Consider the following 25765-nt stretch of genomic DNA (forward strand, 5'->3'; position numbering starts at 1 on the left):
TCTATTGGATTCTTTTAATAAATTATGTCTCCATGCTTCACCTATTCCAGATATGGATACCAATTCCTTCTCTTTTTCTCTTTTTCCTCTCTGTCTCAAACTACTTCTACTTATAACTCTATTTCTATTTTATCTCTAATCTTCACCTTCATTCTGTAAAGGAAAAGAAGTAACCTGATTCCATATTGAATCTATTTGTTTTAAGCTCTAGATCTTGCGTTGTATAGTTAATTGTCCCCTGCCCAGCCTTGCTAACTCTGACCATAAGTAAACAGCTCTTGCAGGAAAGAACACTCAGCAGGAAACTTATTTTTCTTGTCACTTTAACAGGGATATTAATACATTGTAAGTAGCCCTAAACTGTTGCTGGTGAATTTTAAGGTTATTTCTTCATTGCTAAAAATTCACGTATGAAGTTATAGGTAAGAAATGGATTTATTTAGAGAGAAAACATACTCCATGGACAGAGCCTAGACCATCTCAGAAGGTGAGAGTCCTTGGAAATATGGTGTGGTTAGTTTTTATGGGCTGAGTAATCTAATAGGCTAATGAGTGGAAGGATTATTCCAATTAGTTTGGACAAGAGGCAGGGATTTCTAGAAACTGGGCCATCAACCCATTTTGTGGCCTTTTATGACTGGCCTCCAAACTGTCATGGCACTGATGGGTGTATCATTTAGACGATAATGTATTACAATGAGCATATAATAAGGTACAAGGTACACTGGAAGTCAAATCTTCTGTCTTCTGGACTTATTTGGTTCCAGTTTATGTTGTGTCCTCAGGCTATGTCATTCTTTTAAAGGTTGTTCCTGCCCCTTTTCCTTACTTCAAAACCAGGCATCATTATGTTCTACTCATCTCTGGCCCTGGCACACCTTTCAAATATTTCAATTATGCATACCTTGCCTAAACTGTTGGTTCTTTCTTTAGATCAAAGTAGCTGAAGAGAAGAATAATTAACAGATGACCAGATCTCTTCCCCAGCTTCTCTTTCAGCAATCTCATGAACAAACTGTGTGAAAAAGATAACATCTTAAGAAAAATTACGATAAATTGTTTTGCCAAAATTTTCATTTTCATTTCAGGTTCAAAGGATTTGTTAACAAAATAAGACACTCATTATATACAAATAAATAATACAAATATTTATTAAAGAATTATCTAGCTTACATTCAAAATACTAACATTAAAAGAAAAGAGAAATAGAAAGAGCAAAAATTGGGTTTTGCTTACCAAATTGGGTTTTGACAAACATCCAAACTTAAACAGCACTGGGAAGTCCAATGTCACAGCAGATCTGGAGTCACAGTTGGGAAAAAGGTCCCAGGCAGCCTGTCGGAGAGGGTGAGACTTCAAAGATTGTAGTTCAGGGTTCCCGCCTTATAACCCCAGGATGCAAACTGATATCATCATCAATCTGTGAGCAAATTGCAGCTCTGGTTTCAGGTTAATGCTGTTTGCTTTGTCATGTAAATCTTGGAATGTTGCCAAGTCTGGGGAGTGGTTGGCCAGACCTCCTCCAGGGACTTAACAAACTCCAAGATCTGCTTCCCATCTATGTATTATGTTTCTCTTCACAGCAGGTGTGGCTGACTCCCACAGCAGTAGTCAGGCCAGTGTCCAGGTAGGTCAGAAGCAAGGTCAGAGGTCTGCTCTACTCTTTTGCCTCTGAAGCCTGAGCAAGACTACCTCTGTTTTATTTCCCTGACAGTGATCCCCCGGATTGTTTAGGCTGAAGAGCATAGGAACAGGGCAAAATAGCACAAGCAGTCTTATTACTTCTATAAGCAACAATGTAGAACTATTGTAGGGTTTAGTGAAAACAGTCCATTCACAGTAAATGATGGAGTGCTTCAATAATCAGGGTTCTCCAACTTGAGAAGTTCATTCATACAGCAGTTCTTCCATAGCCTTGTCACAGTCTGTCAGTAAATGGGTGCATTTATTATCAAAGTCTAGATAATTTTTAGTAAAAATGAGGCAATGAATATATTTCTCTAAAAACAACATGTAAAATATGAAATTGGTACATAATGTCCATCACCCTTACATCCAGTACAAGCAGGAAGAGTAACATTAAAATAACCTTTGTAAGAGTCTATGATTTGATGCTTCTGCTGACCAACAGTAGGATAGGTGAAGTTGTCTTGTGTGTTGGCCAGGTGATATTCTTGTATTATCATTTGGAGATCCATTTACTGCATTCTCAAAGAAGAAAACTTAGCCAGAAGGTTAAAGATGTATAAAAGTAGAAGAACTTTCAAGGTGTCTAGAAGAAAAGCTAGACAGGAGAACCAGGACCAGATATTGGCCCATGACATTAATTTTTCTCCAGGTATGAGAAGATGCAAGAATTTGGGCTCATAAAAAAGAAAAAAAAATTTTTGGGTGAAAACATCTGACTATCTGAAGTCCTGTTTTGTCCATTTTTCCCAGACCACAGATTGAGTGACTAATTTCTGATATCCACCCTGACTTCGTTTCAAGGGGTGTTGAAGGTCAGCAGTTGTAGTGGACACAATATAATCCTTGCAGAGGCAGTCTTCAAGGGCAGGTTTCCAGTCATCAGGGCCCCTGCTTTGGGAGCATTTCATGGCCCTGGAGAAAAAAGTGAAAGTGAAAGTGAACTCGCTCAGTCCTGTCCGACTCTTTGCGACCCCATGGACTGTAGCCCCACAGGCTCCTTGGTCCATGGGATTTTTCAGGCATGAATACTGGAGTGGGTTGCTAGTTCCTTCTCCAGGGGATCTTCCCAACTCAGGGATCGAACCCAGGTTTCCCTCATTGTAGGCAGACGCTTTTCAGTCTGAGCTACCAGGGAAGCTCTCCTGGAGAAGGCAATGGCAACCATCTCCAGTATTCTTGCCTGGAAAATCCCATGGACGGTGGAACCTGGTAGGCTACAGTCCATGGGGTCACAAAGAGTCGGACATGACTGAGTGACTTCACTTTCACTTTCACTTTCCAGGTCTAGTAAAGATTTCATTGATAGGCCACTCCATGTGCTGTTACTGGACTAGTCCCCGTGAATAGCAAAAGTCTCCGGACCATTCCTTTCTCACTAGCCTCTTGGTCCAGGAAATACTTCCTCTTGTTGCTTCTTCCCATATCTAGAGCTACACTATTACAATCATTGATCTCCTATGGAGCTTTATATATCATCATTTTTTCAGTGGCTCAGTCACATACTTGGTAATATAAGAGACAACAAATTTCTTAAACAGGCAACATAGAAAATAATAAAGCTAGCACTTATTAGTAAGGTCACAAACAAGAATTTAAGTTAATAACTCTCATTAGATATAGCCCAATATATCTCAGGTTATCTGACTTAACTAAATGATTATAGCCAGGTGTTAATCTCCTGGTTGTACATTATGGAACATCTGATTTTTATCCAAAGATTGACTACTGATATAAGCTTTAGAAAAAAAGTTAGAGTGTCCTTTTAACAGCTCAATTAAATTTTTAACAATATAACATAACAGCAAGGAACTATCTCAGAAGTGAGTAACAAAACTAGGATTTAATGTTCAGTGAAACATAAACATTTTTCATTGTGAGAATGTTAACTCTACAGCCATGGAAGGTTTTATCTCATCAAATAAAAATGAGGTTTGTCAAGGAGCTGGGAAAAGCCAGCTGGGAAAAGCGGCCCTCTTGGATTTCTCATAGCTCTGACTGTTTGATTGACAGCTATTGCTTACCCATTTTAAATTCCCCAGTTTAGGAATAGACTATTGCCATGTTTTAAGGATATAAGTATAGCAATACTCTTACAGTGAGGGATTAATTTTATAAAAGCAGAATGAGCTTTATCTATATGTACCATAATCTTCATATGTCACTATGAAATAATATTATTCACCTGAGTAGCAAGAGATTTTAAAAACAAATATAAATCACTTAAAGGCAAAGAAATTCATAATCTGTTGTCAAAAGCTGCATTCTAAGAAAACTTTGTTTTCTTAAAGAGAGAAAACAACACTCTACTCTGGTCAAAGGGATCAAAGTGAAACCATAAAAGGCATTTTTAAAATCAGATTATATTCCAATTGACAAAGCAACCTGATCATTGCTATGACATATAACACTTTAATATGATAACTAGAATTATAATTGACAACATTTTATCAGGACATATGTGATCTTCATGAATTCCACATAATTTTTAGGATACTTATATTAGTAACAACAACTGTAAAGTATAAACTAAGAAAATCTGTCACTCCCCCAACAATATTTACCATGTAATTTAATATGTCAGATGAACACATGTAGTTTAATATGTCTCTTTGGAATGTCTCAGGGGCCCTCTGAAGCACCCCAAAGTCAGAGGTCAAAAGAACTTCAGTAGAATTTAATTTTAGGAAGTTTGGCAAAAATTATCAAAAGGGTTTATAACAGTCAGATAGGATCATATAGTTCATTGTGAAACAACCGCTATTCACTTAGCCAAAGTTAAAAAAAATAAAAATTCAAAAGTAAACATAGAACAGATCACTTTAGAGGCAAAGAAATTTAAAATCCATAATCAAGTGCAGTTCAACATCTCAAGAAAACTTGTATTATGCACAAAACTCTTTTCTTGGGGTCCACTTTCCATAGACCTCTTTTCTTCTTTTTATTTAATCACTTTGTTCATTTAGAAAAATCTACCTGTAAGTCAGACTTACTTTCTTTTTTCTTAATAAAATGTAATTTCATTTCTCATACATTTTTTTACTAAAAATATACATCCTACCTTCCTTAAGCAACTATGAACTGCCCTTTATATTAGCATTTGTAAGTTGGTGAACATAAATGCCAGTGATAATTTCTAAAAGCATATACTCTCTTATAGAGAAAATCTCAGGATGGCACAAAACATATTCATTAATAGTTCAAAACTTCTTTAGTTTCTCTGTAAGAGGAAGTTAGTGTTCAGTAATTACTGTTTCAAAATCTTATTTTATTTGAAAGTGACCTAGCTATACAATAAATTTTCATCACTTAGTTTAGCACAACCTTAGAAATTCAAGTTACCCAAATCTGGAGAAAAAATTTTAGACAGACATTTATAAAGTATAATTATTCTGAATAAAGTTTATCAAAAAGGTCTTGTCTCATTTATATTTTTCATTTTCAAAAATTTCTTCACTTGAGTTACTTTCCTTGTTGACAAATTTAGCTTATATTAAACCTAGGCACAATAAATGTATTACACAATTTGATGACTCAAAACATATCTTAATTAGACCAGCAAACAAACATTAATACTAGATATTTCAGTCCAGTTTAGTTGCTCAGTCGTGTCTGACTCTTTGCAATTCCATGGATTGCAGCACGCCAGGCTTCTCTGACCATAACCAACTCCTGGAGCTTGCTCAAACTCATGTTCATCGAGTCGATGATGTCATCCAAACTTCTCATCCTCTCTCATCCCCTTCTCCTCCTGCCTTCAATCATTCCCTGTGTCAGGATATTTCTAAGGACTCAATTCTTCAAATCAGGTGGCCAAAGTATTGGAATGTCAACTTCAGTATCAGTCCTTCCAATGAATATTCAGGGTTGATTTCTATGAGGATTAACTGGTTTGATTTTCTTGCTGTCCAAGGGATTCTCAAGTCTTCTCTAACACTACAGTTCAAAAGTATCAATCCTTTTGTGCTCAGCTTTCTTTATGGTCCAACTCTCACATCCATGCCTGACTACCTCAAAAACAATAGCTTTAACTAGATGCACCTTTGTGGGCAAAGTAACGTCTCTGTTTTTTAATATGCTATCTAGGTTGGTCATAGCTTTTCTTTCAAGGAGAAAGTGTCTCTTTATTTCATGGCTGCAGTCACCATCTGCAGTGATTTTTGAGCCCCCAAAAATAAAGTCTGTCACTGTTTTCATTGTTTCCCCATCAATTTGCCATGAAGTGATGGGACTGGATGTCATGATCTTACTTTTTTGAATGTTGAGTTTTAAGCCAGTTTTTCACTCTCCTCTTTCATTTTCATCAAGAGGCTTTTTCGTTCCTCTTTGCTTTCTGCCATAAGAGTGGTGTCATCTGCATATCTGAGGCTATTGATATTTCTCCTAGCAATCTTGATTCCAGCTTGTGCTTCATCTAGCCTGGCATTTCATATGATGTACTCTGCATTATAAATTAAATAAGCAGGGTGACAATATACAGCCTTGACATACTCCTTTCCCAGTTTGGAACCAGTCCATTATTTCATGTCCAGTTCTAACTGTTGCTTCTTGACCTACATACAGATTTCTCAGGAGGCATTTAAGATGGTCTGGTATTCTCACCTCTTGAAGAATTTTCCACAGTTTGTTGTGATCCACACAGTCAAAGGCTTTGGCATAGTCAGTAAAGTGGAAGTTGAAGTTGATGCTTTTCTGGAACTCTCTTGCTTTTTCTATGATCCAACGGATGTTGGCAATTTGATCTCTGGTTCCTCTGCCTTTTCTAAATCCAGCTTAAACATCTGGAAGTTCTTGGTACACATACTGCTGAAGCCTGGCTTGGAGAATTTGAGCATTACTTTGCTAGTGTGTGAGATGAGTGCAATTGTGCACTAGTTTGAACATTTTTTGACATTGCCTTTCTTTGGGATTGGAATGAAGACTGACCTTTTCCAGTCCTGTGGTCACTGCTGAGTTTTCCAAATTTGCTTGCATATTGAGTGTAGCACTTTAACACCACTGTCTTTTAGGATTTTAAATATCTCAGATGGAACACAATCACTTTCTCTAACTTTGGTTATAGTGATGCTTCCTAAGGCCTATTTGACTTCGCACTTCAGGATGTCTGGCTCTAAGTGAGTGATCACACCATCATGATTATCTGGGTCATTAAGACAATTTTTGTATAGTTTTTCTGTGTATTCTTGCCACCTCTTCTAAATATCTTCTGCTTCTATTAGGTGCATACCATTTCTGTCTTTTATTATGCCCATCTTTGCATGAATGTTTACTTGGTATCTCTAATTTTCTTGAAGAAATATCTAGTCTTTCCCATTCTACTGTTTTCCTCTATTTCTTTGCTTTGAACTAGATATTTAATATTGAATATTTCACAGTTCACATGAACCTGAAATTTCAGTTAGCTTAATTTTCCTGTAATTCTTTGATTTGTAAGCACTTACTTTTCTTTAAGCCAATTGAATTATAACTCATTTACAAATTAACCTTGGCAATATTATCCAAAAAGAAAGACACACACTGAGACGTACATAATTCCAGAGAGACAGAGATCTCATAGCTTTCCGCTTCAGATTTAAAATGTCTCTTTGCCAACCCCCCTTTTTTTCGCTTTGTAGAAATTGTAATTTCCCCAATGCTGAGGTCTCAGCAAAGTGGGCTGTATTTCAAAGACATGGTAAAGGTTGTGTGCTATGCCAAGTTGCTTCAGTTGCCTTGGACTCTGCTACCCCATGGGAACATAGTCTGCCAGGCTCCTCCATCCATGGGATTCTTCAGGCAAGAATACTGGAGTGGGCTGCCATGCCCGCTTCTAGAGGATCTTTCCAACCCAGGGATCAAACCCCTGTCTCTGGCAACTCCTATCTTGGCAGGCAGATTTTTATCACTAGTGCCATCTGGGAAGCTCTGGCAAAGCTTAACTTCAAGATTTTTCCTAGGCAGGCCTTTTTAACAAGCTAGCTGTTTTTAATTGTATATGCAAAAAGAACTGGCTTAGCAGTTTCAAAGGAAAAAAAAAAAATCACTTTAACCAGTTTCCCCAGAGTCTAAAGAATATTATGACCATTCTGTGTCAAAAAAGTTAACTTTCCTTTTATAGTGATAGTTTTACAGCTAAAATATAGATGAAATAGTGCTCAAATTTACTGCGATAAAAGGGCCAGAAAGAAACTTGCTTGAGACAGGGAAAGAGTGGGGGAAGCTAGGTTCCCCCTCTCCCCTGAGAGACAGGGGAAGTTAGAAGGGGATTAGCTGAAGGAGAGGAAGACAGAGGGGTTGGGGGGATAAAGAGGCAACCGGACAAAGAAAGGAGAGAGAAGGGGGAGTTAGGATTGTGGGCCGGCTCAAGGAGGAGGCAATTTAAAAAGCAAAGATGTGATCAACTAAAATATAATTTTGACATTGCAGCATGGACAATCATCCTCACAAATCACATAATTCTTTTTCCAATTTTAACATCGCTTCATACAATTTTAAGTTAGCTTCATGTACCTTATGGTAGACAGAGAGGAGGATCCAGCCTCTCACCTAGCATGGCATATTCTTATCCTTTCTCAATCAGCTCAAGTCACAAACATTCAATAACTTGCAAAGGTTTGGCCCACTTTAACTCAAGGTACCAATTCTCACATCATCCAGTGAGTACATCCCATTCATTAACTAACAAGAAGTAAGGTGAATTTTTCAATCTGGGAATAAAAACCTCATCAATCTTAATCTCTTTTTTCTTAAAGAGTGACATTTTGTCTTATAGAGCTGCATCAATTAATGTTTTGTCAAAAGTTTTCACTTTTGTTTTAGGTTCAAAGAATGTGTTAACAAAATAAGTCACTAGTTATATATAAACAAATAATGTAGCTGTTTATTAGAGAATTATCTAGCTTACTTTCAATATGTTAATATTAACAGTAAAGAGAAATATAAAGAGCAGAGGATACATCACCAAATTGGGTTTTGACCAACATCCAGACTTAAATAGCACTGGAAAGTCCCGTGTCACAGCGCATCTGGAGTCCCAGTTGGGAAAAATGTCCCAGGCAGCCTGTCACTCCGTGGGTAAGACTTCAAAGATGGTAGTTCAGGTTTCCCCCTTACAACCCCAGGATGCAAACTGATATCATCATCAATCTGTGAGCAAACTGCAGCTCTGGTTTCAGGTTAATGCTATTTATTTTGTTCTGTAAATCTTGGAATGTTGCCAAGTCTGGGGAATGGTTGACCAGACCTCCTCCAGGGACTTAACAAACTCCAAGATACACTTCTCTCTATCTATTGTATTTCTCTTCCAAAACCCACAAGACTACTTCTATTTTATTTCCCTAATGCAAGTCAACAGGCTTCATACAGTGGGGAATGGTAACAACTCTCAGTGGTTAATGGATTGCTTCTCTTTTCCCTTTGAAAACTTTTACGGCTAAGCAGAATCTTCAGAGTTCTGGAGACAATGAGGCCACCATCTCCCCAGGCTGCTTGCATTCTGATTAAAAGCAGCTTTCCTTTCTATCAAAGATTGCCTCTCAGGTATTGATTTTTGAGCTATGAGCACCTGGACCTGAGTTATGTAACATGTGAGCATGCTAATCATAAAAGGATGTGACCTATAGCTTGAAGTATACATAATAGCCCTCTTTCTTCCAGAAACTCTTCCCCTCCCTGCTTAACCTTTAAAGCCAAAATGTTTACCTAGCTCAGAGATATACTAATTATTAGAAAGGTAATTCTCCCTTGCTTAGTGGTCACATATCCACATAGAAATAAGGAGTTACAGGACATAAAACATTTGTTTTGTTAAGGTTTACAGGAGCATCATGACCAAGCCTATATTGAGCAAAAGCAAAATCTAAGGAACAACACATCCCCTTCAAGTTCTGAGGGCACCAAGGGGTCTGCAACAGCCCATCACCTCCTAACCTTACTCTCTCCTGTCTCCCTCTCTTTGCAGCATCAAAGAAGCTTGTTGTCAAACCCCAACAAGATGATTCTTTTAGACATTAATCTGCCATCTTCTTGGTATGCCAGCGTTCAGAACAAAGCTGCTATTCCTAGCTCCAATACCTTGTCTCTCAACTTAACTGGCCTGTTGTGCAGCAAGTAGTATGAACTCGGACTTGATAACTTTCCTTTCTCTATTTCTACCTCTAGATCTACTTTTACCTTTCTGTCTCAAAAAATAATCCGTGAATACAGTGACATTTTATCAGCATTTGCTCAGGATACCATAATTGTATTGTAACTTGTGTTATCCATAAGAATGCACCTTGCAAATCTCAAATTTAAAGAATGTAGTTGCCTAAAGTATCAAACTTTTACACTTTGAAATCCACTGCCACATTTGCTTCCATTGTATGCCAATGCAATACCTACGTATTGTCCCCACTGTGTCTCATTACATTAGTAGTAGACAGGTTTACTAAGTCAGGCCCATCCATTTCTGGAAAATAATGGACTTCTCCTCTAATAGCCAATTCTGGCTAGAGAACACAGTAAAGACTGTGCTGAATTTCCTTGTATGCCTTTCTAGCACATTTTGTAAGTCTTCTCTCCTTCTCTATGTTGGGTTAGTCTTATGCTATGGTCAGAAAACTGTCCCAGACTCACCTTGCTCTCTACTTTTGGCCTATTCCACAGTATTTCCCCCTAATAATGTCTCTACATATTTAGTACTAGCTTGGAAAACGTCATAGATTTCAGCTCAAAATTCATTGTTAAACTTTTCATCTATTGAAACAGCCTGGGCCTTTTAGATAGCTTTACTCTGACAGCTAGTGTGATGTTAAACTTTGGAATGGAGGACACAAAAAAGACATCTTAGAAAAAGAGGTCTTTGTTTCCTGATTGCAGTGTGCTCCCTTGACAGTTTCCTCTAAGGTCAATTCCCTGCAGCTTTCAGTTTTTTACACTTCTAGCTCCTGAGATTCACAGAGGCCAGAAGCACACAACCCTGGCAGATAACCCTGGCATTGCCCCTTTGGACAGCTTTGTAAGCAGAATACCTGTGGTGAGTCACTCTTTGTTCTTATAAACAGTTTTTGCTGGTATCCTACAGGAGAAACTTTTGGCAAATCCCAGAATGCAGATTTCCAGCAGGTTCTTCTATTATAGCATCATGTAAGCAACATTCAGCTGGAAAGAGCTCTCTGCAGGAGGCCCCTTCTTCTTGTCACTAACCTTCAACTGGTTGCCCCGATGTTCTACTCATCTCCGGTCTTAGCACATCTAGCACACGTTTCAAGTATTTTGATTACACAATTCTTTGTCTAAGCTGTTGATTTTTCCTTAGATCAAAGAAATAGAAATTAAGAATAAGTAATTAACAGATGGCCCGATCTCTTTCCTAGTTTCCCCTTCAGTTATCTAGTGAACAAACTGTGTGAACAGGAGAGAATCTAAAGACAGATCACTCAAAGTCAACAACACTGCCCACAAGCCTTCACAGACAAACGACTCTGACCCCCCATCTCAAAGATTAATTGAGATTGCTCCCCTTTCTCCCTCTAAAAATCTTTATGGCTGAGTAAAACCTTCAGAAATGGTTCCGGGGACACTGAATCCACCATCCCCCCGGATTGCCAGCATTCTGATCAAAAACAACTTTTCTTTCTACCAACATTTTCCTCTGTCTCAGAGACAAATGGCCGGGACCTGGACCTGATTTGGTAAGAAATCATAGCAACTTCTCTGCCATTGATAATATGATGTTGGTCTCTTCAACATGGTCAGGGTCTCAGTCCTGGGAAAGAAACATATCTTCTTGGGTGCTTTCTCTCAGCCTTGAGGTAGTGGCTGTCTCTTATACTCACTACCATTTTTAATGATTTTTAGATTTTGTTATTCTACTTACAAGCCAATTCCTCTTATTCCAATTACCTGCTATAGTTAAGCATTCTCCACATGAACCTTTCCCTGTTAAAATTTCTCCTAATAGGACCTACACTGACAGAGGATCCAGACTCATGCACATCTTGAAATAAACACTTAGGTTGGGTTCTTCTTAACATTCTGCCATGGTGAAGATAAGGGTCTTTCCCTTGCACGAGCTCTTTTTCTCCCTCAAATATCTTGAAACTGCTGACCTGAATGTCTGGAAAGATTTTTCAACTCCAATGAGACTGTCAAGTCATATTCCAAAGCAAAAATAGTTTATTTCAAAGAAATATCTTGGTTAACATTTAAAATAATTTTTTAAAAAGTCACTTACAGTTAACATTAAACCTGATAATATAATCTCCATTAATGTTTTAATAAGTAGGGAATCAGCCACTGTTGTTAAGTTGCTAAGTCTTTGCGACCCTATAACTGCAGAATGCCAGGCTTCCCTGTCCTTCACTAACTCCCTGAGTTTGCTCAAACTCATGTTCATTGAGTCTGTGATGCATATTGCCATCCTGACTCAATATTTGTCTCACATTTACTTTTTTCTGGCATACTTAGAAAAATCACAGACGACTTAAATTTAATAATTTGCCATTCTTTCCCTGAAAGAAGGTTATAGATTAAGGTTCAGGATGTGCACAGGATGACACAAAACACATCACAATTATTCCTTGACAGTGGAAATATTTTATTAGGTTTTATATAGAAAATTTCTTATTGTTAAGTTGCTAAAACATTTCTGACTTTTTTGTGGCCCCATGGACTGTAGCCTGCTAGGATCCTCTGCCCATGGGACTTTCCAGGCAAGAATACTGAAGTGGGTTGCCATTTCCTTCTCCAGGGGATCTTCTCAACCCAGGGAACAAAACTGCATCACCTGCATTGGCAGGCAGATTCTTTACCACTGAGCCACCAGGGAAACCTATATAGAAAACTAGAGGGATAGAAATATTTTCTTCATTTCTTTTACAAATATTACTGGAAAATGCACTTTAATTTTCTTTGAAACTAAATAAATTCCTAAGTAATTTTTCAGATACTATAGAGAATGATATTGGAGAAGGCACTGGCAACCCACTCCAGTAGTCTTGCCTGGAAAATCCCATGGACTGAGGACCCTGGTAGGCTGCGGTCCATGGGGTTGCTAAGAGTCGGACACGACTGAATGATTTCACTTTCACTTTTCCCTTTCATGCACTGGAGAAGGAAATGGCAACCCACTCCAGTGTTCTTGCCTGGAGAATCCCAGGGACGGGGGAGCCTCGTGGGCTGCCGTCTATGGGGTCGCACAGAGTTGGACACGACTGAAGCGACTTAGCAGCTGCAGCAGCAGCATAGAGAATGATATAGTAAAGTAATGCTTAAAATTCTCCAAGCCAGGCTTCGGCAATACACGAGCTGTGAACTTCCAGATGTTCAAGGTGGTTTTAGAAAAGGCAGAGGAACCAGAGATCAAATTGCCAACATCGGCTAGATCATCGAAAAAGCAAGAGTTCCAGAAAAATATCTGTTTATGCTTTATTGACATGCCAAAGGCTTTGACTGTGTGGATCACAACAAACTGCGGAAAATTCTTAATGCGATGTGAATACCGGACCACCTGAGCTGCCTCTAGAGAAACCTGTATGCAGTCAGGAAGCAACAGTTAGAACTGGACATGGAACAATAGACTGGTTCCAAATAGGAAAAAGAGTAGTCAAGGCTGTATACCATCACCCTGCTTATTTAACTTATATGCAGAGTACATCAGGAGAAACGCTGGGCTGGAGGAAGCACAAGCTGGAATCAAGATTGCTGGGAGAAATATCAATAACCTCAGATATGCAGATGACACCACCCTTATGGCAGAAAGTGAAGAAGAACTAAAGAGCCTCTTGATGAAAGTGAAAGAGGAAAGTGAAAAAGTTGGCTTAAAGTTCAACGTTCAGAAAACTAAGATCATGGCATCTGGTCCCATCACTTCATGGGAAATAGATGGGAAACAGTGGAAACAGTGTGAGACTTTATTTGGGGGGGCTCCAAAATCACTGCTGATGGTGATTGCAGCCATGAAATTAAAAGATGCTTACTCTTTGGAAGGAAAGTTGTGACCAACCTAGACAGTATATTAAAAAGCAGAGAAATTACTTTGCCAACAAAGGTCCTTCTAGTCAAAGCTATCGTTTTTCCAGTGGTCATGTATGGATGTGAGAGTTGGATGGTGAAGAAAGCTGAGCACTGAAGAATTGATGCTTTTGAACTGTGGTGTTGGAGAAGACTCTTGAGAGTCTCTTGGCCAGCAAGGAGATCCAATCAGTCCATCCTAAAGGAGATCAATCCTGGGTGTTCGTTGGAAGGACTGATGTTGAAGCTGAAACTCCAATACTTTGGCCACCTCATGCGAAGAGCTGACTCATTGGAAAACACCCTGATGCTGGGCAAGATTGAGGGCAGGAGGAGAAGGAGACAACACAGGATGAGATGGTTGGATGTCATCATCGACTCGATGGACATGGGTTTGGGTGGACTCTAGGAGTTGGTGATGGATAGGGAAGCCTGGCATGCTGCAGTTCATTGGATTGCAAAGAGTCGGACATGACTGAGCAACAACTGAACTGAACTGATAGAGAATGATTATAAAATTTCCAGTAAATATCAAAGTTTAGGTTGTTGCATGGGAAGTCATGAGGTTTATATCACAATGCCTTACACTAAATACCAATGAAAATATGTAAATGAGCAACAATGAATAAAACTGGTTGCCCAAAGTAAATGAAAGAAAAAGATAAATAAATTTTAGAAAAAAATAAAAATAAAAAGAACCTTAAAAAGGAAGAAAATCCTCCAGAATAGAAGGCATTTTAGAGGCCTGGATTAAAAAGCATAAATTCTTTCCTTCTTCATTAAAGTAGTGTTGTGGAATATGCTTTCATTAGGAAAAGTATATGAAATTTTTCTTCTTCTAAGTTTGCCTTATAAACTAAGTTAAAACATGACAATGCAAGTATTCAGAAGACAATATTCTATATTATATTGCTGTTTACTATTTGCTAATGAGACTTCTGGAAAGATGAAAAAGAAGGAGTTTGACAAAGAAAATGAATGAACTGAGAAAAGACAATAAGTGGGCCATTTCAGAAAGAAATCACCTTCAATAGTGGAATGGCTTCTATACCTTGTCAGGTTGGGTTGGGTAAATCAAGGACTTTGTAACCAGAAATAACCATATCTTAACAACTTATCTGATGTGTATTAAGTCTGTCACCTTGGATGGTAAATGGTATGGTTACTGAGTTTCAGTAATAATTGAAGTATTCTATGTAGTATTATAAATAGCAAACACAATATAAATTGCTGTTATTATTTCTATAGATGTGTGAAGTTAAAGTATTTACATAAGAATACAGTAGATATATTTTACTAAATAAAGTGATTAATGAATAAATGTAGTAATAAACTTTGTGTTCTGCAATAGATAGACTTTATTTTTAACAGTCCACATAGCATATAAAATAATTATGTAACAGGCCATAAAAAATATTTCAAAAGTATTACCTTGATCTGTTTTAAGTCAGGCATCCTTCAGTGGCCTGAACTTGAACCCCTGGCAATATATATCAAGCAGAAAATTGATACTATTTCAGGCTCCCAAATTCACATATAGCCTCCTCAGTTATCCCAAATTTTTAAGACTGCTTGCCAATTCACTATTCCACTTTATAAAGGTAGAGTTATGTTACTATTTACAGGTTCTTAAACTGTAAACAGATACCATTTTCCTTTCAGGAAAGAAATAGCTAAACTTGCATGGGAAATTTATTGTGTCTCATATAAACAAACAGATCACTTCAGAATTCCTAACCATATGTTATTAAAACTACAGCTTGTGTAAAGCCCAAGAGATTTCTCAGCTTAAAGAATCTCCTGCTGGCTGTATTCTAAAGCTAACACTTTTGTTGTTTTCATTGTTACTGTTGTTGTCATAATTATGTTTCAGCTTAGAGGTTGCAGATACATTCAAAGAGGAATCTCTTCTAACAATATTTATCTAGAAAAGTGGTGTGCAGTCTCCCAAAGTCAGGTAGCTGCTCTGTGGAACTTACATTAGATTCTTAGGTGTCCTGTAACTATCATTTCTTTGTATTTCTGACTATGAATTCAACTCATAAATATCTATTTCATTTGCCTTATAACCTCAATACATCATCTTCTTAGATTTGCATATGTGCATCATTCTCTTGATTTCTCTTAAATTTTACCAATTTTAAAGAAAACTGGTAGAATGAATATTATATTGACTAAATTTTCAGAGAGATTGGAGCCATTATAAGATGAATGGCTATGAGAGGCTATTTTTTTTTTTCCCCTGAGACTGAGTCCAAGGATTACCAGAGACAGATGGAACAGTGGGAATGGGGAGAAATATGAGTAGAGCCTTCCAACAGGGAAGCCTGGCACTCTACAGTCTATGTGGTTACAAAGAGATGGACATGACTTAGCAACTGAACAACAACAACTTCAAACACTGTGATAGCTAATGAGAGAGACTGGAATCTAGAAATGCTTCAATACACCGCAAGTTTACTTTAAGGAGCATTTGTTATGTTCTGGGTAAAGGGGGTCAAAGGTTTAGGAGACTGCTCTGAAAAAATAGAGTGAACTTTCCTGAGACAAAATGTGAAATTTAAGCTAGTGGGAGTCACTGGGAAGAAATGTACATCGGAGGTCTTTCTGAAAATATTTTCCAGATGTTAAATACACAGGAGAAAGAGATCTAAAAGTTAGTCAATAAATAGTTCACAAGCAGTATTTTCAGGGCAAAAAGTATCACTAGGCTCAAATCAGAATTTCAAGAGGACCTGAAGTAGACTAGTAGAGTCATAAAGGCAGAGTGAAACCTGCTTTAGTGGTCTGTGTTTGAGTGGTGAAATTCTATCAATGAGAGAAATCTGTAAACATTTTTTAAAAGAACAACAATAACAACAAAACAATGCAGAGAAACTACAGTTCTTGCTTGAGAAATAGGACGCACCATCAGTTTAGTTCAGTTCAGTCACTCAGTCATGTCCAACTCTCTGCAACCCCATGAACTGCAGCATGCTAGGCCTCCCTGTCCATCACCAACTGCCAGAGTCTACCTAAACTCAAGTCCATTGAGTCGGTGATGTCATCCAACCATCTCATCCTCTGCCATCCCCTTCTTCTCCTGCCCTCAATCTTGCCCAGCATCAGGGTCTTTTCCAATGAGTCAGCTCTTCACATCAGGTGGCCGAAGTATTGGAGTTTCAGCTTCTACATCAGTCCTTCCAACGAACACCCAGGACTGATCTCCTTTAGGATGGACTGGTTGGATCTCCTTGCAGTCCAAGGGACTCTCAAGAGTCTTCTCCAACACCACAGTTCAAAAGCATCAATTCTGTGGTGCTCAGCTTTCTTCACAGTCCAACTCTCACATCCATACATGACTACTGTAAAAACCATAGCCTTGACGAGATGGACTTTTGTTGACAAAGTAATCCATACACAGATTAAAAAGATGAAAAATATGAATTAGAGCAATATTTTAATCAGAAATGTTACAAGCCAAAGCACAATGGAATAATACTTCTTTAGTGTGTTTTTTTTCTTTAAATGGAAATTAATATATAGAAAACACAGACTTCAAAATTTAGACAAAATAAATATTTTTGGAGGGGGAAAGTCTGAAAGAATTAATTGTCATTACATTATTCTGCGAGATATATTAAAGGAAGTTCAGGTAGAAAGCTTTATGACACAAAACTGAACCTTGTATCTAAAAGAAAAAGAAAAGATCATATGTAGATAAATGTATTTTTTTCTTATTTTGTTTGTTCCAAAAGATAATTGAGTGTCTAAAGCAAAATGTATGACAAATTATGGAGTTTATAATACATGGAAAAATAAAATGTATGCTTTAAGGTTTTTTCAATACATGAGAAATGGTACAAGATTCCTTAAATATATATTGTGATAAATCAAAGATATAAGTTGTAAATTCTAGAACATAACTTAGTCATTCAATAGTAATGTAAGATTGAGTAATAAACAGTCTAAAGGCAGATGGAAAAAGGGAAAAAATAAAGAAGAGCTGGAACAAAATAGTAGTAAACAACTGATAGAATGTTAGATTTAAATCAACTGTTTGAACAGTTATAATGGTCTTGAGTACAAAAGGTCAAAGAACTGCAAAATTTGATTTAAAAAGAAAAACTCATTCACATGTTGTCTTTCATAAATCACTTATAAAGACATAGAGATGTAAAAAGATGGACCATGTTATTATTAATTAAAGACAGACAGAGTGGCTTAAGATCAGAAAATGCAGGCTTCAAAATACCATAGGTAGAGACTTCATGTAAGGAATAAATTCATCATTAATAGATAGCAATTCTAAATTTGTATATGTGGCAACCCACTCTAGTATTCTTGCCTGGAAAATCCCAAGAACAGAGGAGACTGGTGGGCTATACATTCCATAGTGTTGCAAAGAGTCAGACACAACTGAGTGCTTAACAGGCTATAGGTTTAATAAAAGAACTTCAATATTTATGAAGAAAAAAAAGAAAAGAAGAAAAGAAAACACACATATAGGTTAGATGAAAATCAGAAAAAATACACAATTATAATTGGAGGCTTCAATAGTTCTTTCTCAGTAACTGATAGAATTTTCAGTCAGCAAATCAGTAAGAATACAGCAAAGCATCAGCAAAGCTTGTGCCATATCACATGTGTGTCTCTATCATTTAGAAATAATTTTCATCATATTTCCTAATGAGTCAGTTGAACTTGTTTACCTAAAATGTTGTCAAACTACCTCATATACTTGGCTAAGAAGAAGCATTCTTTTAAATTTTACATGTATACAGTGATTATGGACTCGCAGGTGGGCACAGGTGGTAAAGAACCCACTTGACAATGCAAGAGATGTGGGTTTGATCCCTGGTTTGGGAAGATCCCCTGGAGCAGAGCATGGCAACGCACTCCAGTATTCTTGTGTGGAGTATCCCATGAACAGAGGAGACTGGCAGGCTACTGTCCACAGGGTTGCAAAGAGTTAGACATGACTGAAGCAACTTATTGCACTTACACATACAATGATGTTTTTTTCTTTTATGAGAATTTTTAGTGTACTAATGAGTAGCTACAATTCTTAAGAGATATTAATTGAATATATTTCATCAAAGTTGCATTAAGGGAAGAGAAAGAATAGCAATTTAAGAATTCTCTTTTCCCAGGAAAAATGAGTTGTCAGATTTGGGTTGCTTCTGCCTTCTCTAGATTGAACTGGAGGGCCCATAACCAAGTTTGAATGTTGTAGAAATACTTCTTCACTTCATAATTTAATTAACTTTAACAAACATTTGGAAACTTCTCACACTCTGCTAAACTCCAGGTGAATGTCTGGAAGCTTTTGATTCCAGCTAATAGAGTTGCAAAACTCAAAAGTGCAGAAGCAAAAAGACTGACTTGAGCATGTTAGAAAGTGATTGAACCAATGAGGAACAAAGTAGATGGCATGACTCTGTGCCTTCTGCTGTTGACCAGTTCCAAAGAACACTAAGTTGCTCTTTCTTTCTGTTTATAGTCTAATTTAGGAGCCAAAATTCTAGACTTACTGCCTGGCTCTCCATAAGTCATATTCTGACTGGAGGAATCCATACTGCAGGATTCAATTTGAAGTGTGATGATAGCTTAACAAAATCAACAACAAAGGTCATCAAGTTTCCAGAAAGAAAATAAAATTGAAAGGTTGCTGCTGAACCATGAAAGACACCGGGATTCGTAGCCTCCAGAGGAGAGGAATTAAATCTGGGGCCAGTGACGAGGCTTGATTGCTCAGAGCTTTTGTGTAATAAAGTTTTATTAAAGTATAAAAGAGATAGAGAAAGCTTCTGACATAGACATCAGAAAGGGGCAAAAGAAAGAGTGCCCCTGGTGCTAGCCTTTAGCAGTGTGTTTTATAACTATAATGGCAGACAGTGACTGCAGCCATGAAATTAAAAGACACTTTCTCCTTGGAAGAAAGGTTATGACCAACCTAGACAGCATATTAAAAAGCAGAGACATTACTTTGTCAACAAAGGTCTGTCTAGTCAAAGCTATGGTTTTTCCAGTAGTCATGTATGGATGTGAGAGTTGGACTATAAAGAAAGCTGAGCACCGAAGAATTGATGCTTTTCAACTGTGGTGTGGAGAAGACTCTAGAGAGTCCCTTGGACTGCAAGGAGATCCAACCAGTCCATCCTAAAGGAAACCAGTCCTGAATGTTCATTGGAAGGATTGATGCTGAAGCTGAAACTCCAATACTTTGGCCACCTGATGCAAATAACTGACTCATTGGAAAAGACCCTGATGCTGGGAAAGATTGAAGGCGGGAGAAGGGGATGACAGAGGGTGAGATGGTTGGATGGAATCACCGACTTGATGCACATGAGTATGAGTAAACTCTGGGAGTTAGTGATGGACAGGGAGGCCTGGCATGCTGCAGTCCATGAGATCACAAAGAGTCGAACATGACTGAGCGACTGAACTGAACTGATATACTTATCAGCAAGCTGTTTATTAGAGAAAGGAGATATCCCAAAACTCAGAGTGGCACCAGTCCCCTCACCCACAACATGCATTTTGAACATTGGCATCAGGTGAGTGGCATCCTCGGCCACAAAATGAATGACATGAATCTTGAAGAAAGGCAGGTTTCCAAGTAAATATATAGTTTCATTAATATAGATTAGGAGAACAATGTATGAGTAAAACATACAGGTTTATTGAGCCCTTATCTGTTCTGAGTCTTAAGAAGAAACTACTTGAAGAAAGACAGAGTCTGGGGTAAATACATAGTTCATTAACATAGCTTAAGACAAACTTCTCCACAAGAAAAATGCATTGGTTAGCTCAAGGTTTTAGAAAAGTTAAGTTCAGGTGAAGCCAGATGTCATCATGGCAACAAAGAATTTTAAGAGAAACCTCTTTTTAAATTTGTATAGAGAATGAGAAAGATCTGACACTTGTTTTTTTCCTCCTGATGCTTAAGAGAGCGATAAAAAAATGTCAGACACTTGCATCCTACTACCTCCATTTGGAGACCCCTGGCCTTCCTGCCTGCTACCCTCTCAAAATCATTAAAAAATCTTGCATTTTTCTATCAAACTTTTAAAGTGAAGGTGAACTAAACATAACATCTTTGATAATTAATTTTATTAATATTCCAAATTTACATCCAGAAACAGAAATTTTATCAAACCAATGCCCCCTACATTGACAGTAGTCTTTTCTTTTTTTTTTAATATTTATTTATTTATCTTGACCAGGTCCTTGCCTTTGTATGTGAGATCTAGTTCCCTGATCAAGGATTGAACCCAGGTCCCCTGCCTTGAGAGCAAAGAGTCTTAACCACTGGACCACTGGGGAGGTTCCCAGAGAAATTTTAATTATGGTCCTGTATTGCTGATCCTGTTAATACTGTTTTCACTGTTCACTGAACCCAAGGTAGAAAAGACTTGAGTTAAGAGACTGGAAGAAGATGAGAGGAGCTGTAGGAACTGCAGACATGTTCTCTCCTGCCTGGCATGGTGGTCATACCACAGCCTCTCTCCTGGCTGACACAACAGTCATAGCAGCAGCCACAACATAACCATAATGTAGCCACAATACAACCTCACATAACGTAACTGTGATGCCACCCCGATGTAGCCCCAATGCGTCAGAAGCCAAGGCTTTTCAGGGGAAGCCTATATATGCTTACTACACAAAGTAGCCCATAACCAGGTGAGTACCTCAGGACGAGCATGCACACTGCTGTAAGTGGTCTCAGCTGTTACATAACCATGCCAAGTCATTGTTTACAGAACATGGGGCAAGATGGGATGAGAGCGTGGGACAAGGGAGCCTGATTGGTGCCATCTTGTTGATTTCTACACGTTCCACCCCTTAAGTGTCTCTTGTTGCACAGATTATGCAGTTCTGCCCTCTGTGGCATCCACCTAGTGCACAATGCCATCGCTTGAACCCACAACCTGCAACAACAGTAGCTGTTAAAATAACAAACTACTAGAGTGCAAGCTATACCCCCAGTACAGAGCAAAACCCAATGCCAAGTATTGCCTGGAACTCATGTTGCATGCTTGTCCTCACAGGGCTATAAGAGCTACTCACTGATTGTGGAGTGTCTTTATTGTCCATGGCCAAGTTCATTCCACCCCCTATCCTTGTGAAATTGCAGGAAAACCTCAACAGGGGCGACTCCACCCCTGTGGGGGTTTTTCATCAGTTCAGTTCAGTTCGGTCGCTCAGTCGTGTCCGACTCTGAGACCCCTCTGAAGAAACATCTTTGGGAACCATATAATCTTTTAACTGAACCACCCACAACTCTTGCTGTGGGTGTGTCCCAAACTTGGTAAACTGCTGCTCCAGTCTCAGTTGACTCTGTAGCTCTGGGTGCAGAGCATTAGGCTGTATATCAATTTTATTTCTGTCAACTCCTACTGCCAGCAAATCAGCCCATATCTGCATTCTTGTCACCCAGATGGGACCTTTACTAGCTCAGGCCCCCTTTGGGACCTTCACACTTCTAATCCCCTTTGCCTTCTGCTCTCCCTCTATTTTTCCCAAGCTAGCCCCATTGAGGTCACCTCGCAAGTAGGGTGCCCCACATAGGGCCCAAGAATAGCAATCAGGGATCTGAAAGTTGTGGACGGGGCATTGTTCAAAATGGCATCTCAAATGTCACCGGTAAAATGCTCATCATCTGGGCCTTGGGTATCTGAGTTAAATATCGACTGCTTCATACCCAATTCTCTTCCCGCTTGGGTCAGCTCAGCATAGGTGTGCCATTTACTCACAATATGTAGGAGCTCTCCTGCATTCAACTGCCTGATGCGGATAGGATGTCAGTGTTAATCCATTCCATTCCATGAGGGCATGCATTTGATTAGGCACCCTTTGCATGAGTCACCTAGCATTCTGCAACTTTTGTTTCAATGAGTGGTGAGTGGTTATAGATGCCAACCATTCTATTTCATCCCCAACACATACGATACTGTAATCCCCTGTGTCCCAAAGTCTCAAGAGCCATAATGCAAAGGGATTCCCTTGCTTTTGCCAAAATTGCATACCGAAGTTGACCAGCTCAGTTTGAGTACATCGTTGATATGTCTTAACTCGGCCACATTGGGGCCCCTTTGAAGATGTCCTCCTGGACCATAGGCCGCTCATGCTTTACTTTCTGCTGTACAATGGACCTCACTGCCAAGTGGGAACCTGCAGTCTCATAACGTTCATCATCAGCATCCTTAGTCTCATAATGTTCATCATCATCATCACTTACCATCTCGCTATCAGAGATGCTGGGTTCTTCAAGGATGTGCAGCCTTGTTCAGCAAACAAGAACTCACTGCCTATAATATTTTCCATGCTATCTGGTGCATCATGCACTGCTTCCCAGTGTTCTACCAGAGCCCATGCCAATACTTTGGCCACTTGATGCTAAGAGCTGACTCATTGGAAAAGACCCTGATGGTGGGAAAGATTGAAGGCAGGAGGAGAAGGGGACGACAGAGGATGAGACGGTTGGATGACATCACCAACTCAATTGACATGAGTTTGGCTAAACTCCAGGAATTGGTGATGGACAGGGAGTCCTGGCGTGCTGCAGTCCGTGGGGTGGCAAAGAGTCAGACACAACTGAGCGACTGAACTGAACTGAATTAAGAAATTCTAACTATTATGTTAGAAATAAAACCAGAGTGTCTGCACTTCTTTTTCATGCCATTGCTTAGGAGAGTCAGACAAGTATTAGTCATCTAATGTAACAGATCTTCTACACGTATTGTTAGGTAAGCGGCAACATATTCTACAATTGCAGATTAACTTATAAATATTTGTACAGTAGAAGGTATAGTAACACATGCTGCAGATTTATTTTCTTATGAATATTGTGATTTGTATCAATTAGAAATTTTACTTCATTATTAACATAATTTAATTGTTAAATCTCTAGTAATCAGCATTTCCTTTGAACTAGATTTATAGTCTCATTGGTTTCCTCATTAATTAATAAGTTTAATAAAATCTTTGACAAGCACTCATTTCATATTTGCATATTATATAAGCAATGTCTCTACTTTCATAATTATGTATGTTCAGAGTTTTGGAGGTTCTATTGAGATGCCTAAGTAGAACCATCTTCTAGAACCATAACCATGAATTAATCCACTGGTGTTCTTCATGGGCTATTTATAGCTAGGAACATTTTTTCTTTGCTTCTTTGGTGATATCTGTTGGGTGGATGATGAGGTTCTATTTTCTATCAGATAAAAAAATAACTAACAGAGGAGAATCCCATTTGTTCAACTTTTGCTTGTTTTTCTGTTAGAATATTTGTGAATTGACATCAAATAAAATATTTCACACTAATTGAAATAAAAGTTAATGTTTTAAACTTAGACGAATGATTTATAGTGTTTTTTCATGAGGTATAACTGAGGACATTAAAGCTGCCCACTTTGGATGTAACTGAGAAATAATCTTTACCTTTCATTAATGTGAGTGTGAACAATTTCACCTTTGGAGAGTGTTAACAAATTATAAAATACCTTAAAATAAATAATTTATATTTTAATTGATTTGTTAAATTAGCAAACAGACATAAATCTAAAATTATCCCAGTGTCTCAGATGTGATAATTCTTATGTAAAATTAATTATCTTTATTACATAAACCTCTTCTTGTTCACAAGTACTTATACATGAGAAACCAAATACAAACTTGGATACTGAACAGATTAGAATGGTTTAAAAATTTTATTTAAGAAAAAGGAAGCAGCTATTTGCATTAACCCTGTTTTTATTAGTACAGAGTATAATTAAAGTGTGCATTTTATTTTTAAAAAAATTGTGTTTGTTTTCTTAAGATGAGTTTGTTTAGACTTGTTAAAATACTTGAACAGTTTTACTGTTCTAATAATCCAACATTCTAGATAACTCTTAGGATTATGAAACAGGTAAAATTCTCTATTCAACTAAATGGAATTATTTTTCTGACAGGTTGTTTTGGGCCAATGATTATTATGCTTTCTGGTGTGTGTATTAGTCTCTCATTCATGCTCGACTCTTTGTGACTCCATGGACTGCAGCCCCCCAGACTCCTCAGTCCATGGGCTTTTCCAGGCAAGGATACTGGAGTGGTTTGCCATTTCCTTCTCCAGGGGATTTTCCCGACCCAGGGATTGAACCCAGGTCTCCTGCACTGCCCTAAACAAAATGCACACCACATGCGTGACAACAGCCATTCATTCCAATATCCAGTTAACTCAAGTTTCTGACTTAAGGCTTGGCTGTCTACATTCCTAACACCACACAATAGATCGCAAAGGCTGAAGTCTAGAATTTTGTCTCTTCCTATGACAAATATCTTTTGTTATCATATCTGTGTGAAACATAATAAATCATCTTGGTAAAACAAACAAAAAACACAGAGCATTCTTGCTATGGATATAGGCAAAGGTATGACTAACAAAAATTTCCTTACAGAGGTCACTGAACACTGAGGTGGGCTGATTCAGGGAACTATCATAATTGTCTTCTCATGAAGCCAAATTAAAACCAAATAAAGCACAATATGACTCAAAGTTTATAAGCAGAGCAACGATAATCTAGAGACATATAATTCAGATATTCTGCTGAACATGGAACTGTACCACAGTGATGTCTTAATCACCTTTGGTAATACTCAGAATTTTTATAGCATAAAAGATACTGCAAACTTTAAAATCAGGAATTTATATTAAATTAACTACAATTATAAAAATGAAGACTTGAAGCTATAGTAAGCAAGTATTATATATATGTATGTATTTTATGTATTGTGTGTGCATGGTGAGTTGCTTCAGTCATGTCTGACTCTTTGTGACCTTATGTACTATAGCCCTCCAGGCTCCTCTGTCCATGAGATTCTCCAGGCAAGAACACTGGTGTGGATTGTCATTCCCTCCTCCAGGGGATTTTCCTAATTCTGGGATCAAACCCATGTTTCATGCCTTCTGCATTGGCAGATGGGTTCTTTATCACTAGTGCCATCTGGGAAGCCCATTTATATATATATGTATATATATATATACATGTATATGTATACACACATACATACATATATCTACATTTAAATCATATAAATTTAAATATATAGTAAAAGCTAAAATATAGAATTTAAACTA

Source organism: Giraffa tippelskirchi, chromosome 11 (genome assembly GCF_054371585.1).
Source record: "Giraffa tippelskirchi isolate mGirTip1 chromosome 11, T2T-mGirTip1v1.2.pri, whole genome shotgun sequence".
NCBI lineage: Eukaryota > Metazoa > Chordata > Mammalia > Artiodactyla > Giraffidae > Giraffa > Giraffa tippelskirchi.